The following is an 11,230-nucleotide window of genomic DNA, read 5'->3' as shown; positions in this document are numbered from 1 at the left end:
TCTCTGTCTGTCTCAAAAATAAATAAACGTTTAAAAAAATTTTTTTTAAAGTATTTAAAATTAACTAAACTAAAATAAAATGTAACGTAAAATAATGTAAAATAAACTAAACTAAAGTAAAATAAAATGTAACGTAAAAAAATATAAAATAAACTAAAATACAGTAAAGTAAAATGTAATGGACAATAATATAAAATAAACTAAAGTAAAATAAAATGTAACGTACAATAATATAAAATAATCTAAAATAAAGTAAAATTAAATGTACAACAAAATAAACTAAAATGTAAATCCTCTGAGAGCCCTCCACCCCCTTTGCCCGTCCCAACTTGCAAGCCCACGGGACTTTCCCAGAATAAATGCAGAGTTTCTCAAACAAAATGTCTTGATTATTCCGGACTAAACTGCTGCATTTGTTGTAAGAAAAGAAAATCCAATTTATCAGGGGTTTGGGGTAGTTTTTTTTTTTTTTTTTCTATTTCCTTTGGGGACAAATTATGTATAATGTGAGCCTTGAGACTGAGACAATATTACACAATCCTTCATTTCTGGAGGAATTTGCCAAGTTCCTGCCCAGATGATGAGGCTCTTTGCACTGGAGACATCCCGTGGCCTCAAAAAGACGCGAAGAAGCATCTTCAACTGCTGAGCGCTGAATGTGACATCCCTGGGGGCAGAGAGGAGGCCGCAGGCACACTGGGAAAATGGCTTCTCTCGGGCTCCCGAGGGATCCACGGGGCCTCTGACCCGCTTGGGGCGCTGTGTCCAGTTTCCTGGGAGTGGGGCTCCAGGCTCGGCTTGGATACCTCCAGTGACGGGAAACTCACCCCCTCATTAAGAAGCAATCGGACTCTCGCACGGCTCTGGCCTTAGACATCCCTCCGTGATGCAGACCCGAAAGGGGTCTCCCGGGCGCCTGGCTCGCCATCCGGTGCCGTGGACCACAAAGGGCCCATCGAATGGCTCTTCCGTTCAAATATTTCAAATATTTGAAGGCGCACATCACACCCTCTCCTCCCCGCGGCTTGCCTGGGAGGTTTTTATCTGGGGGGCTGAATATCCCCAGTTGTTCTCCGAATGCAGAGATCCCAAAAGTGTCTTCATCACCATCATCACATGGTCTTACCCTCCAGGTTCTGTCCCGCTGGCTGCCACCACGAGTGGCACCTTCTGCGGTGGCACCCACCCAGCTCAGGATAAAAGGGGACCATGCATCGTGGACAGAGATCACTTCACAGCTGTGGGCAAACACGTCATGCGTGCACACTCACATGGCATGTAGCCGCATCTTACGCATTTGCGTGCACACCCATACATGTACACACACATGTGAAAGATGCCCTCACCAGAATCTTCAGCGTCTTTTATATGCCCTATTTTTAAAAAATCTTTTAACATTTTATTTATTTTTGAGAGACAGAGAGAGAGCACGAGCAGGGGAGGGGCAGAGAGAGAGGGAGGCACAGAATCGGAAGCAGGCTCCATCCAGGTTCTGAGCTGTCAGCACAGAGCCCGACGCGGGGCTCGAACCCTCACACTGTAAGATTGTGACCTGAGCCAAAGTCGGACGTTTAACACACTGAGCCTCCCAGGTGTCCCAGATATGCCCTATTTTTAAACCACATCATTTCCCCTCCATCTTTCAGCATGAGGATGTTTTTGTTACTGAGTAAGATGATGGATTGTAACTCCAAAATATCAATAATTACATTAAATGTAAACTGACTAAATGCCCCCATTTCAGCTCTCCTCTCACCCTGTAAACAAGTGTCCTTTCCATCTTTCCATGGTCTAATTAGTGCCATGGGTTTTTTTTGTTTGTTTGTTTGTTTGTTTTTCCATTTTGGCTGCTTTTTCTTGGTGATTTTGCTGTTTAAAATGGCCCCCAAGCACACTGCTGAAGTACTATCCAGTGATCCTAAATGCAAGAAGGCTGGGATGTACCTTACAGAGAAATGGGTGTGTTCAATGACCTTCATTCAAGCATGACTTCTCGTACTGTTGCCCATCAGGTAATGCTGATGAAGCAACACTATAGACTCGTTAAGTGTCTTTAAAGACAAACACACATACAGTCGTGTGTTGATCATTAATGAAAATGTTGTCACTGGAGTCTCACACAGGATCAATGGTTCCATATTCACTAATTTGTTGTGTACAGGGACACTATAGAACACATCTGTCATAAATAATGAGAATTTCCTAAATCATGCAAATGTCAACCTCAAAAAAACGAATGAGGTTATGCTAGTATCAAAGTAGAACTTACTAAAAATAAATACTAAAGAGAAAGAGAAAAAAAATTAATGAGAAAAAGACTCAATTCACCAAGAATATAAGACAATGATAAACTTTTATGCGCTGAATAACAAAGTTCAAAACAGATAAAGCAAAAATTAGTAAAATAAAAATAAACAAGTCCACAATTTTGATAACACATTTTAACATACTTTGTGAGTAGTAGATAGAACAAACATACCGAAACTCAGTGTAAGTTTAACATTTTAATTTTGTTCAAATATCATACCCTGTATTTGTGTAGTGGGTAGATTTATAACTCTATATTTAATAGCTACAGAATATTTGCCCTTTTTAAGCACCCATGAAACATTTATAAGATTTAAGCATATGCTAGACCATTAAGCAAATTACTATAAACATCAGACGTTGAAGTAATACATTTTCTAGTTCCTGGGCAATTCAGCTGGAAATAAATAACAAAAAAGGAACTAGAAAATACCGTAACTTTGAAAGTTAAGCACTGCACTTCCAAATAACTGAAGATACAAAGAGGAAGTCAAAATCACTATTAAAAAGTATTTTGAGGGGCGCCTGGGTGGCGCAGTCGGTTAAGCGTCCGACATCAGCCAGGTCACGATCTCGCGGTCCGTGAGTTCGAGCCCCGCGTCGGGCTCTGGGCTGATGGCTCGGAGCCTGGAGCCTGTTTCCGATTCTGTGTCTCCCTCTCTCTGCCCCTCCCCCGTTCATGCTCTGTCTCTCTCTGTCCCAAAAATAAATAAAAAACGTTGAAAAAAAAATTAAAAAAAAAAAAGTATTTTGATCTGAATGTTAATAAAACTATTACCTATTAAAGCTTAAGAGAAGCTTAAGCAACGTTGTATGGCAGAATTTACAGCCTGAAGTTTTTCTTAAAAAAAGTAAAAAGACTGAAAATCATTAAGTTCAGCACCTATCTCAAGAAGTTAGAAAAATAATTAAACGTAAGGAAACAACAGAAATTAATGAATTACATAATAAACATAACAGAAAAAATAAACAGAACTGAAACTGGTTGTGTGAAAGACCATGAGAAATTATATACCCCTGACAAGACTTACCAAGAGACAAAATAAGAGAATAGACATTAAAAAGTAATATCAAAAGAAGGATATGCCTGTCGATTCTATACAGATTTTTAAAAATAAGAATATGAAAAACGTGATGCCAAAATTTAATACTTCACTAAAATGGACACGTTTTTTGAAATAAAAACACAAATTAAAGATGTGTAGCATATAACTTAAATTTTTCTCACAAGGAAATTGCCAGGTTCAGATACCTTTGTTAATACATTTAACAAATGTTTAAGAGGAAAATGCCAACTTTATACAAACTCTTCTGGAATCTGCAACAAGATGGAATACTTTCTGAACTCTTGTTTATGAGGTCAAACCAGGGAATTATTAAAAAGAAACTTGCAGATCAAGCATTTATGGATGAAAATGAAAACATTAGGAAATTAAATCTGGAAACATCTGTAAAGTTTTTAAAAAGGAAAAATAAAGCAATAGCAATCTGTGTTTATTCCCACAATGCAAATTTTATTAAGCCTTTGGAAAAAATTCAGTGAAATTCATCGTGTTAACAGGATAAAGTGGGGGAGAACAGCAGTTCATCTCAATAAATGACAAAAAGCAAGTCACAAATTTTGACAAAATTTAATGATGGTACAAATGAGTTGCAGCATATGAAATAAAATATGTTTAAATTGATATTGGGAAGGAGACAAAGATTTTCACTATAACTACTTCCATTAAATCTTGTACTGGAGTTTCTAGCCTATGCAATAAGACAGGGGAAAAAAATGGAAAGACGGAAAGAAGGTAATTGTCATGGCTTATAAGCAAAATGATTGTGCACATAAAAATGTCCAAGTTATTTTACAAATAAACTATTAGAATTAAGTATGCATTTAACAGGTATTCTGGGCATTAGATCAATATAAAAAAAATCAACCATATTTCTACTGTCAACAAAAACCAATTAGCGAAGAACACTTACAAAAGATACAATTTTATAATTTCCTTTTTCATTATTGAAAGGAATAAGTGATGACCTATATAAAAGGAGGAATTTACTACATTCATGGATAGTGATGTTTGGTATCATAAAGATGTCCGTTCTCCCCAAATGATCTATAGATTGAATCCATTACTAATCAAAATCCCAATTCAATCTGTAGATCATTTGGGGAGAACGGACATCTTTATGATACCAAACATCACTAAGTCACTTTCAGAGAAGAGAGCAGAAAAACGTATTCTTTGGTATCAGGAGTGGATATAAAAACATAAAAATTACATTAAAATGGCACTGGCACCAGGGTGGACTGATGGGCACGCCCGTATATGGACACTTTTACAAAGGTGATATTCAAGAACAGCAAGGAAGATGGGGAATTGAAGACTGATGTCCCCTCCCCAAATTCATATGTCAAAGCTCTCACCTCCCCCAGCCAATGGGATGGTATTTGGAGGTGGAGGTAATTACATTTAGATGAGGTCATAAGGGGGTTTCCCCGTGATGGCATTAGTGTCCTTACAAGGAGAGACACCCAAAAGCATGCTCTCTCTCTGTCTCTGTCTCTCTGTCTGTTCGTCTCTCTGCCATGTGAGGACACATCTGGAAGGCAGCTGCCTGCAAGCCTGGGAGAGTCCTAACCAGCAATCCGATCTTGGACTGCCAGCCTCCAGAACTGTAAGAAAATAGTGCACATCAGTCTCTGGTGATTTGTTATGACAACTTAGGGCAGACAAATGCACCGTTTTTGTTTTTGTTTTTGTTTTCGATAACGACGTAGGAGGACATCTTCCTGGTTTGCGGCAGGGGGCGGGGAGTGCAGTGAAAAACATCTTTTTTCAAAAAGTTTTTTGGGGCGCCTGGGTGGCGCAGTCGGTTGGGTGTCCGACTTCAGCCAGGTCACGATCTCGCGGTCCGTAAGTTCGAGCCCCGCGTCGGGCTCTGGGCTGATGGCTCGGAGCCTGGAGCCTGTTTCCGATTCTGTGTCTCCCTCTCTCTCTGCCCCTCCCCCGTTCATGCTCTGTCTCTCTCTGTCCCAAAAATAAATAAACGTTGAAAAAAAAAATTAAAAAAAAAAGTTTTTTAATGTTTATTTATTTTTGCAGGAGAGAGAGAGACAGAGCATGAGGAGGGGAGGTGCAGAGAGAGAGAGAAAGAGGGAGACACAGAATCTGAAGCAGGTTCCAGGCTCCCGGCTGTCAGCACAGAGCCCGATGTGGGGCTCGAACTCACAAACCAACTGAAGCTGGGTGTCTCACCGACTGAGCCACCCAGGCGCCCCAGCGACACACATATTTTAACCCAGGCACAGAATGTAGTAACGAAAAAGAAAAAACATGATGTGGTGAGGTACGGTCCAAGGAACGTCTGTTTATCAAGGATGCTTTTAAAAACAGGTGAGCAAGCCAGAGAAACAGCGACAGGGTTTGCAAAACTTGTCATGGATCGAGGGCTGGCATCCAAATGCAGGAACTTGTAAAAATCAGGAAAAACTCAGTCCGATGGGGAAGACGGGCGCCGTTCTCGACACACCTTGTGCACCACACATGTAGCATCCTGTCCTTTCCAATCTGTGTTTGTAAACAGCCCAGGTGACTGGTGTCATGAGGTAAGTCAGTGGGTTGGCCCTTCCCGGCTCAAAAGAACTCACTTCCTTTCATCTGCAAATGGCTATGGTCTAGATCCCCCGGTCTCTTGGGTTCTCCGGTAACAGAACGGAAGAGGCGTTCCGGCTCCGTTGGGGGTCCCCTGCCCCTCAGCTTGGGACAAGACCGTTTACAGGAAACCCATGATTTATGTTCAGCCCAAAGGAAAGAAGATGCTGCGATTCTTACTCTCTTCTTTGCCTCTGAATAGCTGGTGCTGAGATTTAATTAAGGGATGTGTTGACATCCCACTAATGGGACACTTGTGAGCCCCTGACTTGGGGGCAGTGCTTGAGAGACTTGTGCCCCAGAGTAGTGTCTCTATTTGCTCTCGGAAACACACCTGAGCTGGAAAACCCGGGCACGCAATGTGCATAATGTGCGTCTGCTCACTAGCAATTAACCATCTCCCCCGACCACTGGGGAGGCGAACCCTGTGCCTCAGAAAATCATCCTCGGCAAACAAGGTTGATTAAATGCCTCTCCACGCACCGCGTGACGCGAGAGGCCGGGACAAGTCCCAGAGTTTGCAAACCCGTCTTCCTGCCAGGGTGCCCTTCAAACCCCGGGCTTTGTCCGTGACTTTGCAGCAGGTGCGAAGGAAGGAGCAGAGTTCAAAGGCAACTCGCTTTTGCAGCCGAGACTGAAGCCCGACACGGATATCCGAGCCGCTCCGTGCAATCTTTCAGGCTTCCAGAGAATGTCTGTGCCCACTGAGAACCCACATTTTAGGGGACCCGTGCACATGGCAGCTGGGCTGATGGGGCTGGCTGGGAGCAGACTGCAAAATAATTCCAATGAAAAACAAAAGTTGGGGCGCCCGGGTGGCTCAGTCGGTTGAGCGTCCGACTTCGGCTCAGGTCATGATCTCGCGGTTTGTGGGTTCGACCCCTGCCTCAGGCTCTGTGCCGACAGCTGGGAGCCTGGAGCCTGCTTCCGATTCTGTGTCTCTCCCTCTCTCTCTGCCCCTCCCCTGCTTGCACTCTGTCTCTGTCTCAAAATTATCAGATAAACATTTAAAAATGTATAATGAAATATTTCGGGGCGCCTGGGTGGCCCAGTTGGTTAAGCGTCCAACTTCAACTCAGGTCAGGATCTCTGAGCTCGTGACTTCAACCCCTGCATCAGGCTCTGCACGGACAGCTCAGAGCCTGGAGCCTGCTTCTGATTCTGTGTCTCCCTCTCTCTCTGCCCCTCTCCTTCTCGCACTCTCTCTGTCTCTGAAAAATCAACATTAAAAAAAAAACTTTTTTAAACAAACATTTAAAAAATAAAAAACAACAACACGTGTTTGCTGAAGCAGTTTTCTGATTCTATCATCGGTTCCCAGGACTTTGCGAGGGGACTAGTGTGGCAGCACATGTGTGTCCCTCATCCCACCTTGAGGTTGTTCAACGCACACGTTGTGCCTACACTAACTGGTTCTGCGTTCCAGAGGCGCAAGGCGTCAGGGCTCGGACGGGCCCGGCGAATAACCGGGAGGCTCCGAGGCGTGACGATGCTTTCTGTGAGTCAGAAAACCAACTTTTTGTTTTTTTAACGTTTATTTATTATGGAGAGACAGAGAGAGACAGAGCATGAGAAGGGGAGGGGCGGAGAGAGAGAGGGAGACACAGAAGCGGAAACAGGCTCCAGGCTCCAAGCCGTCAGCACAGAGCCTGACGCGGGGCTTGAACTCACAGACCGAGAGATCATGACCTGAGCCAAAGTCGGACGCTCAACCGACCGAGCCACCCAGGCGCCCCCAGAAAACCAACTTTTTTTTTTAATTTTTTTTAACTTTTATTGATTTTTGAGACAGAGAGAGACAGAGCATGAACTGGGGAGGAGCAGAGAGAGAGGGAGACACAGAATCTGAAGCAGCTCCAGGCTCCGAGCTGTCAGCACAGAGCCCGACGCGGGGCTCGAACCCACGGACCGCGAGATCATGACCTGAGCCGAAGTCGGACGCTCAACCGACCGAGCCACCCAGGCGCCCCCAGAAAACCAACTTTTAAAGAGAGTTCGGCAACGACAGCAATGGCATTGGGCAACGACTGCCCACGTTGGCCGTAGCACTGTCCGGGTGGTTTAAACTTGCGTCCTCGTCATGTGCTGTCTGTCCCCACCTATCCTGCCAGAGACACATGCCTTACAGGGGGGGGGGGGGGGGAGGCGGGGCCGGAGACGCTGAGCAAAGGGCTCAGGTCAAACTGCCCAGACCTCGTGATGCAAAGCCCCGTGTGCCCCTGCATCACCCAGTGCTTTCCTGTACAACGTGTGCCTCTTGTGATACAACCAACCACGGGCTGAGCGTTTTGCCGGGTGCTTCCCAAGCGGCCTGGGAATTGTTGCTTCTGGAAGGAATGAATGCACGGATGAATGAATGGAAGTTTACAGGGACAGCACTCGAGCCTGTGCACCTGACTTTGGAACCCCTTTGACACACCCTGCCGTGGTAGGACCCCAGGGGAGTCTGAACGCTTTCACACGACTTCCTTCAGGGCGGGGAGGTCAGCATCTACGTGGACTCAGGGTCACGCAGGCATCTTCCGAACAGGGACGGGCATGGGGGACAGACACCACATCGCCCCGCAAGCCACGGCACGAGCCACACCATGGATTGTAACTCAACCGCCAAGAAGGCAACCCTGGTGTTTGCAAAACCGCCCAACGTCGGCTTTTTCTCTCCGAGACTGGACGGACGTGTAGGTACGGTTGTGACTGAAAATGGGGCCCCGCTCCAGACCTGTCAACAGGCAGTCACTTAGCCCCGCCGGGCGGTGCCGAAGAAGGGAATCTGGGTCTGAATCAAGACAGAAATGATGAGTTTCCGATGCACGGTCAAGACAGCCCCCGCGTAGGAGAATGTGAAGGCAGGTTCTCCCCACGGGGACCCCCCAGTCACCCCCGAAGAGGCCTGACCAACGGTCCACATGCAACCTGCACGCCCCCCTGACCAGGCAGGGCTCACAGGCCCCTTCCGAAGGCGTGCTAGCCTGTCTCGCCTTGTGCGCACACCCAGCAACGGGAACCCAGCACCACGAGATCCGCAAGGCGCCCACGCCCACGGTGCTGGCTCACATAACCGTTGACACGAGACCTCCCGTTACACGTTTGCGACAAGCATCTCACGCGGGCGGGGGGTGGGGGGCACGCCCCAGCTTAATCACGGCTAATCCCGTGAAGCCACACTTTAAAATATTATTAACCTCATCTGTCTCGATTTGGGGCTAATGGAGCATCGTGGGGACGTTCTCCCCCACCGGGCGGTTATGCACATGTTTATGAATCCATTCTTCCACGGGGGCGGGGAAAAGAAAATTTTTTTTTTTGTTTCCTCGGAAGGGAAACCAGCGGAGCCCTGGGCGCGCGTGGCTACGGGTTACAAAGGGCACTAATTAAATGTCAGGCTTGACAGATTAAAATTATGAAATTTAAAATCGCCGAGAAGCTCTTTGTCATTGTCAAATTAGAAGTCAGGGTGATGAGATATGCGCGCTGAGCGGCGTAATGGATTGAATGGCAATCAGGTGTAGCACCGGCGTCGCCCGCATTTTGATCAACCACGACTTCACATCAAAGGCGGTGGCGGGGGTGGGGGAGAGGGGCCCCATTTCTCATCCCCGCGGAGCGCGGGCGGCCGGCGGCATCCGTAATGCGCGCATATATGCACCTGGGCGCGAGGCGGGCAGCGAATTCGTTGGGGACGCGCGCTGAGCCACCGGCTGATTTATGGACTCACGTCAGGAAGGGACAGACACCCGTCCTCAGTATTCAGAACGGAGGCGCCCAGGTGAGCCCAGGTGAACGTGAAAATGTCCCGCGGCCACCAGCCCTGGTCATGCTGTGGATTGCACACAATTAGAAGTCTCGGGTGGGGATTGAAAAACACGCCCCACCCCCCCACTCCTCGCAATGCACGGCTGGTGGTGTGTGTTCTAGAAGGTTCTGGACACACCCTGGCGTGCCACGCATCACAAGGTGCAGCCCAGGGGGACAGGGAACCTCCACAGGGAGCCCCCTCCACCGGCCTGTCGCAGCCCCAATGCCCACCTCACGCGGCGGGGACAGGTGGCCCCCCGATGGCCTCCCGTCCACACAGGTAGCAACACTCCCGCCCCAAAGCATGCAGAATTCCTTGTGAATTATTCAGCGGCCGTAACGGAAGGAAATACGACACCTTTCAAAGACATTCTGTAGCGTCATACGTCTTAAGATGAGAACATCTTTCTCTCTCTCCTTCATGTAGGGGTTTTCGTAAAAGATATGCCAAGCCGGGAGCTCAAATCTGCCTGCGGTGTGTGGAAATCACCCCAAGCCCAAGGGGGAATGTGGCAGGGGGTGGGCCCCGGGGGCTGTGTTGACGGGGGCGCACAGGACACCGCCAGTAACACCCCGGCCACACCCAGTTGGGACAGACGCATCTGCAGAGGAACCGAGGGCAGGCACGTGCCAGCACGCGGATCCCGGGGACTTCGAATACGGGGTGTGGCGCGAGATCCGCTCCCGCGCATCTTTCCTTCTGTTCGGTTCGATATTCCCGTTCTGATCAACTTTTCAGAACTCCTTGCTTATCATGGTAAAACGCAGAGAACGTAAGGCTTACCGTTAGTGACACGTGGCTCATCACCATCTTGCCCAACCAGCCCTGCCATCCCATTCCCGAGTAGGAAATCCCCCCAAAGGAGACCCCGTCCCCATGAGATGTCACCTGCCTGTTCCCCTTCCCCAGTCCTTGGCGACCACTCGGCCACTTTCTATCTCTGTGGATTTGCATGTGTGCTTATTTTCTACAAACAAGGCCACACGTGACGTGGCCTTTTGTGTCTGCTGCTCTCCCTGAGCGTCCTGTGTCTGAGGTCCATCCACACGGTAGCACAGGTCAGAGCTCTGTTCCTTCTCATGGCCGAGTAGTATTCCCCAACGTAGCTGGACCCTACTCTGTCCATCCATCCATCCATCCATCTGTCCATCCGTCCATTCATCCATCTGTTCGTGGAGATTGGGGTTGTTTCCACACAGAACTCTGTTCCTTTTCATGCCCAAGTAGTATTCCCAGACATAGCTGGACCCCAGTCTGTCCGTCCATCCATCCATCCATCCATCCATCCATCCGTTGATGGAGATTGGGGTTGTTTCCACACAGAACTCTGTTCCTTCTCATGGCCGAGTAATATTCCCCAACATAGCTGGACCCTACTCTGTCCACCCATCCATCCATCCATCCATCCAACCATCTGTCCATCCATCCATTCATCCATCCGTTGATGGAGATTGGGGTTGTTTCCACACAGAACTCTGTT

The sequence above is a fragment of the Lynx canadensis genome, chromosome X, assembly GCF_007474595.2.
Source record: "Lynx canadensis isolate LIC74 chromosome X, mLynCan4.pri.v2, whole genome shotgun sequence".
NCBI lineage: Eukaryota > Metazoa > Chordata > Mammalia > Carnivora > Felidae > Lynx > Lynx canadensis.
This window is presented reverse-complemented; position numbering follows the sequence as displayed.